Below are 16,166 nucleotides of genomic sequence, written 5' to 3'. Positions count from 1 at the left end.
ACATACCCACACACCCCAACATACCCATTCACCCAACATACCCACACAACCCAACATTCCCATACACCCAACATTCCCACAAACCCCAACATTCCCATACACCCCAACATAGCCACACACCCAACATTCCCATACACCCAACATCCGCATACACCCCAACATTCCCATACACCCAACATACCCACAAACCCCAACATTCCCACACACGCAACATTCCCACACACCCCAACATTCCCATACACCCAACATACCCACACTCCCCAACATTCCCATACACCCAGCATACCCACACACCCCAACATTCCCATACACCCAACATTCCCACGCACTCCAACATTCCCATACACCCAAGATACCCACACACCCCAACATTCCCATACACCCCAACATTCCCATCCACCCAATATACCCACACACACCAACATTCCCATACACCCAACATACACACATACCCCAACAATCCTTCATAACCCAACATTGATACACAAACAAACATTCCCATACACCCAACATTCCCACACATCCCAACAATCCTTCATAACCCAACATTGATACACAAACAAGCATTCCCATACACCCAACATTCCCACACATCCCAACATTCCCATACACCCAACATACCCACACACCCCAACAATCCTTCATGACACAACATTGATACACAAACAAAATTTCCCATACACCCAACATACCCACACACCCCAACAATGCTTCATGACACAACATTGATACACAAACAAACATTCCCATACACCCAACATACCCACACACCCCAACAATGCTTCATGACACAACATTGATACACAAACAAACATTCCCATACACCCAACATACCCACACACCCCTAAATACCCATACACCCAACATACCCACATACACCAACATTCCCATACACCCAACATACCCACACACCCCAACAATCCTTCATAACACAACATTGATACACAAACATAATTTCCCATACACCCAACATACCCACACACCCCTAAATACCCATACACCCAACATACCCACATACACCAACATTCCCATACACCCAACAGACCCACACACCTGAACATTCCCTGACACCCAACATACCCACACACCCCAACATTCCCATACACCCAACATACCCACACACCCCAACATTCCCATACACCCCAACATTACCATACACCCAACATACCCACACACCCCAACATTCCCAGACACCCAACATACCCACACACCCCAACATTCCCATACACCCAACATACCCACACACCCCAACATTCCCATACACCCAACATACCTACACACCCCAACATTCCCATACACCGAACATGCCCACACATCCCAACAATCCTTCATAACCCAACATTGATACACAAATAAACATTCCCATACACCCCAACATTCCCATGCACCCAACATACCTACCAATCCCAACATTCCCATACACCCAACATACGCATACACCCAACATTCCCATACACCGAACATGCCCACACATCCCAACAATCCTTCATAACCCAACATTGATACACAAACAAGCATTCCCATACACCTAACATTCCCACACACCGCAACATTCCCATACACCCAACATACCCACACACCCCAACATACCCATTCATCCAACAGACCCACACAACCCAACATTCCCATACACCCAACATTCCCACAAACCCCACCATTCCCATACACCCCAACATAGCCACACACCCAACATTCCCATACACCCAACATACGCATACACCCAACATTCCCATACACCCAACATACCCACAAACCCCAACAATCCTTCATAACCCAACACTGATACACAAACAAACATTCCCATGCACCCAACATACCCACACACCCCAAAATCCCCACTCACCCAACATTCCCACACACCCCAACATTCCCATACACCCAACATTACCACACACCCCAACATTCCCATACACCCAACATACCCACACACCCCAACATTCCCATACACCCAACATACCCACAAACCCCAACATTCCCATACACCCAACATTGAAACACAAACATTCTCACACACCCCAACATTCCCACACACCCCAACAGTCCCATACACCCCAACATACCCACACACACCAACATTCCCATACACCCAGCATTCCCATACACCCAACATACCCACACACCCCAACATTCCCATACACCCAACATACCCACACACCCCAACGTTGCCATATAACCCAACATTGATACACAAACAAACATTCTCACACACCCCAATATTTCCACACACACCAACATTGCCATACACCCAACATAACCACAAACCCCAACATTCCCATACACCCAACATTGATACACAAACAAGCATTCACATGCACCCAACATTCCCACACATCCCAACATTCCCATACACCCAACATGCCCACACACCCCAACATTCCCATACACGCAACATTCCCACACACCCCAACATTCCCATACACCCAACATACCCACACTCCCCAACATTCCCATACACCCAACATACCGACACACCCCAACATTCCCATACACCCAACATTCCCACGCACCCCAACATTCCCATACACCCAACATACCCACACACCATAACATTCCCATACATCCAACATACCCACACACCCCAACATTCCCATACACCCAACATACCCACACTCCCCAACATTCCCATACACCCAACATACCGACACACCCCAACATTCCCATACACCCAACATTCCCATACACCCCAACATTCCCATACACCCAATATACCCACACACACCAACATTCCCATACACCCAACATACACACACACCCCAACAATCCTTCATAACCCAACATTGATACACAAACAAACATTCCCATACACCCAACATACCCACACACTCGAACATTCCCTTACACCCAACATACCCACACACCCCAACATACCCATACACCCAACATACCCACACACCCCAACATTGCCATACACCCAACATACCCACACACCCCAACAGACCCATACACCCAACATACCCACACAACCCAACATTCCCATACATCCAACATTCCCACAAACCCCAACATTCCCATACACCCCAACATTCCCATACACCCCAACAGAACCACACACCCAACATTCCCATACACACAACATACGCATACACCCCAACATTCCCATACACCCAACATACCAACACACCCCAACATTCCCACACACGCAACATTCCCACACACCCCAACATTCCCATACACCCAACATACCCACACTCCCCAACATTCCCATACACCCAACATACCCACACACCCCAACATTCCCAAACACCCAACATACCCACACACCCCAACATTCCCATACACCCTACATTGAAACACAAACAAACATTCTCACACACCCCAACATTCCCACACACCCCAACAGTCCCATACACCCCAACATACCCACACACCCCAACATTCCCATACACCCAACAGACCCACACACCCCAACGTTGCCATATAACCCAACATTGATACACAAACTAACATTCTCACACACCCCAACATTTCCACACACGCCAACATTCCCATACACCCAACATTTTACACAAACAAACATTCTCACACACCCCAACATTCCCACACCCCCCAACATTCCAATACACCCACCATACCCACGCACCCCAACAATCCTTCATAACCCAACATTGATACACAAATAAACATTCCCATCCACCCCAACATTCCCCTACACCCAACATACCCACACATCCCAACATTCCCATACACCCAACATTCCCACACATCCCAACAATCCTTCATAACCCAACATTGATACACAAACAAGCATTCACATACACCCAACATTCCCACACATCCCAACATTCCCATACATCCAACATACCCACACACCCCAACAATCCTTCATAACCCAACATTGATACACAAACAAGCATTCCCATACACCCAACATACCCACACACACCAACATTCCCATACACCCAACATACCCACACACCCCAACATTCCCATACACCCCAACATTACCAGACACCCAACATACCCACACACCCCAACATTCCCAGACTCCCAACATACCCACACACCCCAACATTCCCATACACCCAACATACCCACACACCCCAACATTCCCATGCACACAACATACGCACACATCCTAACATTCCCATGCACCCAACATTGATACACAAACAAACATTCTCACACTCCCCAACATTCTCACACTCCCCAACATAACCACACACCCCAACATTCCCTCGCACCCCAACAATCCTTCATAACCCAACATTGATACACAAATAAACATTCCCACACACCCCAACATTCCCATACACCCAACATACCTACCAATCCCAACATTCCCATAAACCCAACATTCCCACACACCCCAACATTCCCATACACCAAACATGCTCACACATCCCAACAATCCTTCATAACCCAACATTGATACACAAACAAGCATTCCCATACACCCAACATTCCCATACACTCCAACATTCCCAAACACCCAACATACCCACACACCCCAACATACCCATTCACCCAACATACCCACACAACCCAACATTCCCATACACCCAACATTCCCATACACCCCAACATAGCCACACACCCAACATTCCCATACACCCAACATCCGCATACACCCCAACATTCCCATACACCCAACATACCCACACACCCCAACATTCCCATACACGCAACATTCCCACACACCCCAACATTCCCATACACCCAACATACCCACACTCCCCAACATTCCCATACACCCATCGTACCCACACACCCCAACATTCCCATACACCCAACATTCCCACGCACTCCAACATTCCCATACACCCAAGATACCCACACACCCCAACATTCCCATACACCCCAACATTCCCATCCACCCAATATACCCACACACACCAACATTCCCATACACCCAACATACACACATACCCCAACAATCCTTCATAACCCAACATTGATACACAAACAAACATTCCCATACACCCAACATTCCCACACATCCCAACAATCCTTCATAACCCAACATTGATACACAAACAAGCATTCCAATACACCCAACATTCCCACACATCCCAACATTCCCATACACCCAACATACCCACACACCCCAACAATCCTTCATGACACAACATTGATACACAAACAAAATTTCCCATACACCCAACATACCCACACACCCCTAAATACCCATACACCCAACATACCCACATACACCAACATTCCCATACACCCAACATACCCACACACCCCTAAATACCCATACACCCAACATACCCACACACCCCAACAATCCTTCATAACACAACATTGATACACAAACAAAATTTCCCATACACCCAACATACCCACACACCCCTAAATACCCATACACCCAACATACCCACATACACCAACATTCCCATACACCCAACAGACCCACACACCTGAACATTCCCTGACACCCAACATACCCACACACCCCAACATTCCCATACACCCAACATACCCACACACCCCAACATTCCCATACACCCCAACATTACCATACACCCAACATACCCACACACCCCAACATTCCCAGACACCCAACATACCCACACACCCCAACATTCCCATACACCCAACATACCCACACACCCCAACATTCCCATACACCCAACATACCTACACACCCCAACATTCCCATACACCGAACATGCCCACACATCCCAACAATCCTTCATAACCCAACATTGATACACAAATAAACATTCCCATACACCCCAACATTCCCATGCACCCAACATACCTACCAATCCCAACATTCCCATACACCCAACAAACGCATACACCCAACATTCCCATACACCGAACATGCCCACACATCCCAACAATCCTTCATAACCCAACATTGATACACAAACAAGCATTCCCATACACCTAACATTCCCACACACCGCAACATTCCCATACACCCAACATACCCACACACCCCAACATACCCATTCATCCAACATACCCACACAACCCAACATTCCCATACACCCAACATTCCCACAAACCCCAACATTCCCATACACCGCAACATAGCCACACACCCAACATTCCCATACACCCAACATACGCATACACCCAACATTCCCATACACCCAACATACCCAAACACCCCAACAATCCTTCATAACCCAACACTGATACACAAACAAACATTCCCATGCACCCAACATACCCACACACCCCAAAATCCCCACTCACCCAACATTCCCACACACCCCAACATTCCCATACACCCAACATTACCACACACCCCAACATTCCCATACACCCAATATACCCACACACACCAACATTCCCAAACACCCAACATACCCACACACCCCAACAATCCTTCATAACCCAACATTGATACACAAATAAACATTCCCATACACCCAACATACCCACACACCCCATCATTCCCATACACCCAACATACCCACACACCCCAACATTCCCATACACCCAACATACCCACAAACCCCAACATTCCCATACACCCAACATTGAAACACAAACAAACATTCTCACACACCCCAACATTCCCACACACCCCAACATTCCCATACACCCAGCATTCCCATACACCCAACATACCCACACACCCCAACGTTGCCATATAACACAACATTGAGACACAAACAAACATTCTCACACACCCCAACATTTCCACACACGCCAACATTCCAATACACCCACCATACCCACGGACCCCAACAATCCTTCAAAACCCAACATTGATACACAAATCAACATTCCCATACACACCAACATTACCATACACCCAACATACCTACCAATCCCAACATACCCATTCACCCAACTTACCGACACAACCCAACATTCCCATACACACAGCATACCCACACTCCCCAACATTCCCATACACCCAACATACCCACACACCCCAACATTCCCAGACACCCAAAATTGATACACAAACAAACATTCTCACACACCCCAACATTCCCACACCCCCCAACATTCCAATACACCCACCATACCCACGCACCCCAACAATCCTTCATAACCCAACATTGATACACAAATAAACATTCCCATACACACCAACATTCCCCTACACCCAACATACCCACACATCCCAACATTCCCATACACCCAACATTCCCACACATCCCAACAATCCTTCATAACCCAACATTGATACACAAACAAGCATTCACATACACCCAACATTCCCATACACCCAACATTCCCACACATCCCAACAATCCTTCATAACCCAACATTGATACACAAACAAGCATTCACATACACCCAACATTCCCATACATCCAACATACCCACACACCCCAACACTCCTTCATAACACAACATTGATGCACAAACAAAATTTCCCATACACCCAACATACACACACACACCAACATTCCCATACACCCAACATACCCACACACCCGAACATTCCCTGACACCCAACATACCCACACACCCCAACATTCCCATACACCCAATATACCCACACACCCCAACATTCCCATACACCCCAACATTACCATACACCCAACATACCCACACACCCCAACATTCCCAGACACACAACATACCCACACACCCCAACATTCCCATACACCCAACATACCCACACACCCCAACATTCCCATACACCCAACATACCCGCACACCCTAACATCCCCATACACCCAACATTGATACACAAACAAACATGCTCACACTCCCCAACATTCCCACACACGCCAACATTGCCAGACACCCAACATAACCACACACCCCAACATTCCACTACACCCACCATACCCTCGCACCCCAACAATCCTTCATAACCCAACATTGATACACAAATAAACATTCCCATACACCCCAACATTCCCGTACACCCAACATACCTACCAATCCCAACATTCCCATACACCCAACATTCCCAGACACCCCAACATTCCCATACACCGAACATGCCCACACATCCCAACAATCCTTCATAACCCAACATTAATACACAAACAAGCATTCCCATACACCCAACATTCCCACACACTCCAACATTCCCATACACCCAACATACCCACACACCCCAACATACCCATTCACCCAACATACCCACACAACCCAACATTCCCGTACACCCAACATTCCCACAAACCCCAACATTCCCATACACCCCAACATAGCCACACACCCAACATTCCCATACACCCAACATACGCATACACCCAACATTCCCATACACCCAACATACCCAAACACCCCAACAATCCTTGATAACCCAACACTGATACACAAACAAACATTCCCATGCACCCCAACATTCCCATACACCCAACATACCCACACACCCCAACATTCCCACACACCCAACATTCCCACACTCCCCAACATTCCCATACACTCAACATACCCACACACCCCAACATTCCCATGCACCCAACATTCCCACACACCCAAGATACCCACACTCCCCAACATTCCCACACATCCCAACAATCCTTCATAACCGAACATTGATACACAAACAAACATTCCCTTACACCCAACATACCCACACACCTCAACATTCCCATACACCCAACATTCTCACACACCCCAACATTCTCATACGCCCAACATTACCACTCACCCCAACATTCCCATACACCCAATATACCCACACACACCAACATTGCCATGCACCCAACATACCCACATACCCCAACATTCCCATGCACCCAACATACCCACACACCCCAACATTCCCATACACCCCAACATTCCCATACACCCAACATACCCACACACCCCAACATTCCCATACACCCAACATACCCACACACCCTAACATTCCCATACACCCAGCATTGATACACAAACAAACATTCTCACAAACCCCAACATTCCCACTCCCCGCAACATTCCAATACACCCACCATACCCACGGACCCCAACAATCCTTCATAACCCATCATTGATACACAAATAAACATACCCATTCATCCAACATACCGACACAACCCAACATTCCCATACACCCAACATTCTCACAAACCCCAGCATTCCCATACACCCCAACATACGCATACACCCAAAATTCCCATACACCCAACATACCCAAACACCCCAACAATCCTTCATAACCCAAAACTGATACACACCCCAACATTCCCACACACCCCAACATTCCCATACACCCCACATACCCACACACCCCAACATTCCCATACACCCAACATACCCACACACCCCAACATTCCCATACACCCAACATACCCACACACCCCAACATACCCACACACCCCAACATTCCCATTCTCCCAACATACCCACACACCCCAACATTCCCCTACACCCAACATACCCACACACCCCAACATTCCCAATCACCCCAACAGAGCCACACACCCCAACATTCCCATACACCCAACATACCCACACACCCCAACATTCCCATACACCCAACATACCCACACACCCCAACTTTCCCATTCAACCAACATACCCACACTCCACAACATTCCCATACACCCAACATACCCACACACCCCAACATTCCCATACACCCAACATACCCACACACCCCAACATTCCCATACATCCAACATACCCACACACGCCAACATTCCCATACACCCAACATACCCACACACCCCAACATTCCCATACACCCAACATACCCACACACCCCAACATTCCCATCCACCCAAAATACCCACACACCCCAACATTCCCATATAACCCAACATTGATACACAAACAAACATTCCCATAGACCCAACATACCCACACACCCCAACATTCCCACACATCCAACATACCCACACACCCCCACATACCCACACACCCAACATTCCCATACACCCAACATAAGCACACACCCAACATTCCCATACACCCCAACATTCCCAAACACCCAACATTCACATACACCCAACATAGCCACACACTCCAACATTCCCAACACCCAACATACCCACACACCCCAACATTCCCATACACCCAACATACCCACACACCCCAACATTCCCATAAACCCAACATACCCACAGACCCCAATTTTCCCATACAACCAACATACCCACACACCCCAACATTCCCATACACCCAACATACCCACACACCCCAACTTTCCCATACAACCAACATACCCACACACCCCAACATTCCCATACACCCAACATACCCACTCACCCCAACATTCCCAAACACCCAAAATTCCCATACACCCAATATACCCACACACACCAAAATTCCCATACACCCAACATACCCACACACCCCAACATTCCCATACACCCAACATTCCCATACACCCAACATACCCACACACCCCAACATTCCCATACACCCAACATACCCACACACCCCAACATTCCCATTCTCCCAACATACCCACACACCCCAACATTCCCCTACACCCAACATACCCACACACCCCAACATTCCCAATCACCCCAACATAGCCACACACTCCAACATTCCCATACACCCAACATACCCACACACCCCAACATTCCCATTCTCCCAACATACCCACACACCCCAACATTCCCCTACACCCAACATACCCACACACCCCAACATTCCCAATCACCCCAACATAGCCACACACCCCAACATTCCCATACACCCAACATACCCACACACCCCAACATTCCCATACACCCAACATACCCACACACCCCAACTTTCCCATTCAACCAACATACCCACACTCCACAACATTCCCATACACCCAACATACCCACACACCCGAACATTCCCTGACACCCAACATACCCACACGCCCCAACATTCCCATACACCCAATATACCCACACACCCCAACATTCCCATACACCCCAACATTACCATACACCCAACATACCCACACACCCCAACATTCCCAGACACACAACATACCCACACACCCCAACATTCCCATACACCCAACATACCCACACACCCCAACATTCCCATACACCCAACATACCCGCACACCCTAACATTCCCATACACCCAACATTGATACACAAACAAACATGCTCACACTCCCCAACATTCCCACACACGCCAACATTGCCAGACACCCAACATAACCACACACCCCAACATTCCACTACACCCACCATACCCTCGCACCCCAACAATCCTTCATAACCCAACATTGATACACAAATAAACATTCCCATACACCCCAACATTCCCGTACACCCAACATACCTACCAATCCCAACATTCCCATACACCCAACATTCCCACACACCCCAACATTCCCATACACCGAACATGCCCACACATCCCAACAATCCTTCATAACCCAACATTAATACACAAACAAGCATTCCCATACACCCAACATTCCCACACACTCCAACATTCCCATACACCCAACATACCCACACACCCCAACATACCCATTCACCCAACATACCCACACAACCCAACATTCCCGTACACCCAACATTCCCACAAACCCCAACATTCCCATACACCCCAACATAGCCACACACCCAACATTCCCATACACCCAACATACGCATCCACCCAACATTCCCATACACCCAACATACCCAAACACCCCAACAATCCTTGATAACCCAACACTGATACACAAACAAACATTCCCATGCACCCCAACATTCCCATACACCCAACATACCCACACACCCCAACATTCCCACACACCCAACATTCCCACACTCCCCATCATTCCCATACACTCAACATACCCACACACCCCAACATTCCCATGCACCCAACATTCCCACACACCCAAGATACCCACACTCCCCAACATTCCCACACATCCCAACAATCCTTCATAACCGAACATTGATACACAAACAAACATTCCCATACACCCAACATACCCACACACCTCAACATTCCCATACACCCAACATTCTCACACACCCCAACATTCTCATACGCCCAACATTACCACTCACCCCAACATTCCCATACACCCAATATACCCACACACACCAACATTGCCATGCACCCAACATACCCACATACCCCAACATTCCCATGCACCCAACATACCCACACACCCCAACATTCCCATACACCCAACATTGAAACACAGACAAACATTCTTACACACCCCAACATTCCCACACACCCCAACCGTCCCTTCACCCAACATACCCACACACACCAACATTCCCATACACCCCAACATTCCCATACACCCAACATACCCACACACCCCAACATTCCCATACACCCAACATACCCACACACCCTAACATTCCCATACACCCAGCATTGATACACAAACAAACATTCTCACAAACCCCAACATTCCCACTCCCCGCAACATTCCAATACACCCACCATACCCACGGACCCCAACAATCCTTCATAACCCATCATTGATACACAAATAAACATACCCATTCATCCAACATACCGACACAACGCAACATTCCCATACACCCAACATTCTCACAAACCCCAGCATTCCCATACTCCCCAACATACGCATACACCCAAAATTCCCATACACCCAACATACCCAAACACCCCAACAATCCTTCATAACCCAAAACTGATACACACCCCAACATTCCCACACACCCCAACATTCCCACACACCCCACATACCCACACACCCCAACATTCCCACACACCCAACATACCCACACACCCCAACATTCCCATACACCCAACATACCCACACACCCCAACATACCCACACACCCCAACATTCCCATTCTCCCAACATACCCACACACCCCAACATTCCCCTACACCCAACATACCCACACACCCCAACATTCCCAATCACCCCAACATAGCCACACACCCCAACATTCCCATACACCCAACATACCCACACACCCCAACATTCCCATACACCCAACATACCCACACACCCCAACTTTCCCATTCAACCAACATACCCACACTCCACAACATTCCCATACACCCAACATACCCACACACCCCAACATTCCCATACACCCAACATACCCACACACCCCAACATTCCCATACATCCAACATACCCACACACGCCAACATTCCCATACACCCAACATACCCACACACCCCAACATTCCCATACACCCAACATACCCACACACCCCAACATTCCCATCCACCCAAAATACCCACACACCCCAACATTCCCATATAACCCAACATTAATACACAAACAAACATTCCCATACACCCAACATACCCACACACCCCAACATTCCCACACATCCAACATACCCACACACCCCCACATACCCAAACACCCAACATTCCCATACACCCAACATAAGCACACACCCAACATTCCCAAACACCCAACATTCCCATGCACCCAACATAGCCACACACTCCAACATTCCCAACACCCAACATACCCACACACCCCAACATTCCCATACACCCAACATACCCACACACCCCAACATTCCCATACACCCAACATACCCACACACCCCAACTTTCCCATACAACCAACATACCCACACACCCCAACATTCCCATACACCCAACATACCCACACACCCCAACTTTCCCATACACCCAACATACACATAAACCCAACATACCCACACACCCCAACATTCCCATACAACCAACATACCCACACACCCCAACATTCCCATACACCCAACAAACCCACTCACCCCAACATTCCCAAACACCCAAAATTCCCATACACCCAATATACCCACAGACACCAAAATTCCCATACACCCAACATACCCACACACCCCAACATTCCCATACACCCAACATTCCCATACACCCAACATACCCACACACCCCAACATTCCCATACACCCAACATACCCACACACCCCAACATTCCCATTCTCCCAACATACCCACACACCCCAACATTCCCCTACACCCAACATACCCACACACCCCAACATTCCCAATCACCCCAACATAGCCACACACTCCAACATACCCACACACCCCAACATACCCACACACCCCAACATTCCCATTCTCCCAACATACCCACACACCCCAACATTCCCCTACACCCAACATACCCACACACCCCAACATTCCCAATCACCCCAACATAGCCACACACCCCAACATTCCCATACACCCAACATACCCACACACCCCAACATTCCCATACACCCAACATACCCACACACCCCAACTTTCCCATTCAACCAACATACCCACACTCCACAACATTCCCATACACCCAACATACCCACACACCCGAACATTCCCTGACACCCAACATACCCACACACCCCAACATTCCCATACACCCAATATACCCACACACCCCAACATTCCCATACACCCCAACATTACCATACACCCAACATACCCACACACCCCAACATTCCCAGACACACAACATACCCACACACCCCAACATTCCCATACATCCAACATACCCACACACCCCAACATTCCCATACTCCCAACATACCCGCACACCCTAACATTCCCATACACCCAACATTGATACACAAACAAACATGCTCACACTCCCCAACATTCCCACACACGCCAACATTGCCAGACACCCAACATAACCACACACCCCAACATTCCACTACACCCACCATACCCTCGCACCCCAACAATCCTTCATAACCCAACATTGATACACAAATAAACATTCCCATACACCCCAACATTCCCGTACACCCAACATACCTACCAATCCCAACATTCCCATACACCCAACATTCCCACACACCCCAACATTCCCATACACCGAACATGCCCACATATCCCAACAATCCTTCATAACCCAACATTAATACACAAACAAGCATTCCCATACACCCAACATTCCCACACACTCCAACATTCCCATACACCCAACATACCCACACACCCCAACATACCCATTCACCCAACATACCCACACAACCCAACATTCCCGTACACCCAACATTCCCACAAACCCCAACATTCCCATACACCCCAACATAGCCACACACCCAACATTCCCATACACCCAACATACGCATACACCCAACATTCCCATACACCCAACATACCCAAACACCCCAACAATCCTTGATAACCCAACACTGATACACAAACAAACATTCCCATGCACCCCAACATTCCCATACACCCAACATACCCACACACCCCAACATTCCCACACACCCAACATTCCCACACTCCCCAACATTCCCATACACTCAACATACCCACACACCCCAACATTCCCATGCACCCAACATTCCCACACACCCAAGATACCCACACTCCCCAACATTCCCACACATCCCAACAATCCTTCATAACCGAACATTGATACACAAACAAACATTCCCTTACACCCAACATACCCACACACCTCAACATTCCCATACACCCAACATTCTCACACACCCCAACATTCTCATACGCCCAACATTACCACTCACCCCAACATTCCCATACACCCAATATACCCACACACACCAACATTGCCATGCACCCAACATACCCACATACCCCAACATTCCCATGCACCCAACATACCCACACACCCCAACATTCCCATACACCCAACATTGAAACACAGACAAACATTCTTACACACCCCAACATTCCCACACACCCCAACCGTCCCTTCACCCAACATACCCACACACACCAACATTCCCATACACCCCAACATTCCCATACACCCAACATACCCACACACGCCAACATTCCCAGACACCCAACATACCCACACACCCTAACATTCCCATACACCCCAACATTCCCATACACCCAACATACCCACACACCCCAACATTCCCATCCACCCAAAATACCCACACACCCCAACATTCCCATATAACCCAACATTGATACACAAACAAACATTCCCATACACCCAACATACCCACACACCCCAACATTCCCACACATCCAACATACCCACACACCCCCACATACCCACACACCCAACATCCCCATACACCCAACATAAGCACACACCCAACATTCCCATACACCCCAACATTCCCAAACACCCAACATTCCCATGCACCCAACATAGCCACACACTCCAACATTCCCAACACCCAACATACCCAGACACCCCAACATTCCCATACACCCAACATACCCACACACCCCAACATTCCCATACACCCAACATACCCACACACCCCAACTTTCCCAGACAACCAACATACCCACACACCCCAACATTCCCATACACCCAACATACCCACACACCCCAACTTTCCCATACACCCAACATACACATAAACCCAACATACCCACACACCCCAACATTCCCATACACCCAACATACCCACACACCCCAACTTTCCCATACAACCAACATACCCACACACCCCAACATTCCCATACACCCAACA

At 48.3% G+C, this 16,166-nt stretch overlaps 1 protein-coding gene across 1 annotated transcript in view; it reads right to left on the bottom strand.

Annotated features, from left to right (window-relative positions):
* The window catches only part of grm2a (glutamate receptor, metabotropic 2a), a 360,044-nt gene that overhangs the window by 67,439 nt on the left and 276,439 nt on the right, over positions 1-16,166 (bottom strand). The window lies entirely within an intron of this gene.

This window comes from Heterodontus francisci, chromosome 19 (assembly GCF_036365525.1).
Source record: "Heterodontus francisci isolate sHetFra1 chromosome 19, sHetFra1.hap1, whole genome shotgun sequence".
Classification (NCBI taxonomy): Eukaryota; Metazoa; Chordata; class Chondrichthyes; order Heterodontiformes; family Heterodontidae; genus Heterodontus; species Heterodontus francisci.
The sequence above is the reverse complement of the archived record's forward strand: the minus strand, read 5'-3'. Positions and strand labels throughout refer to the sequence as shown.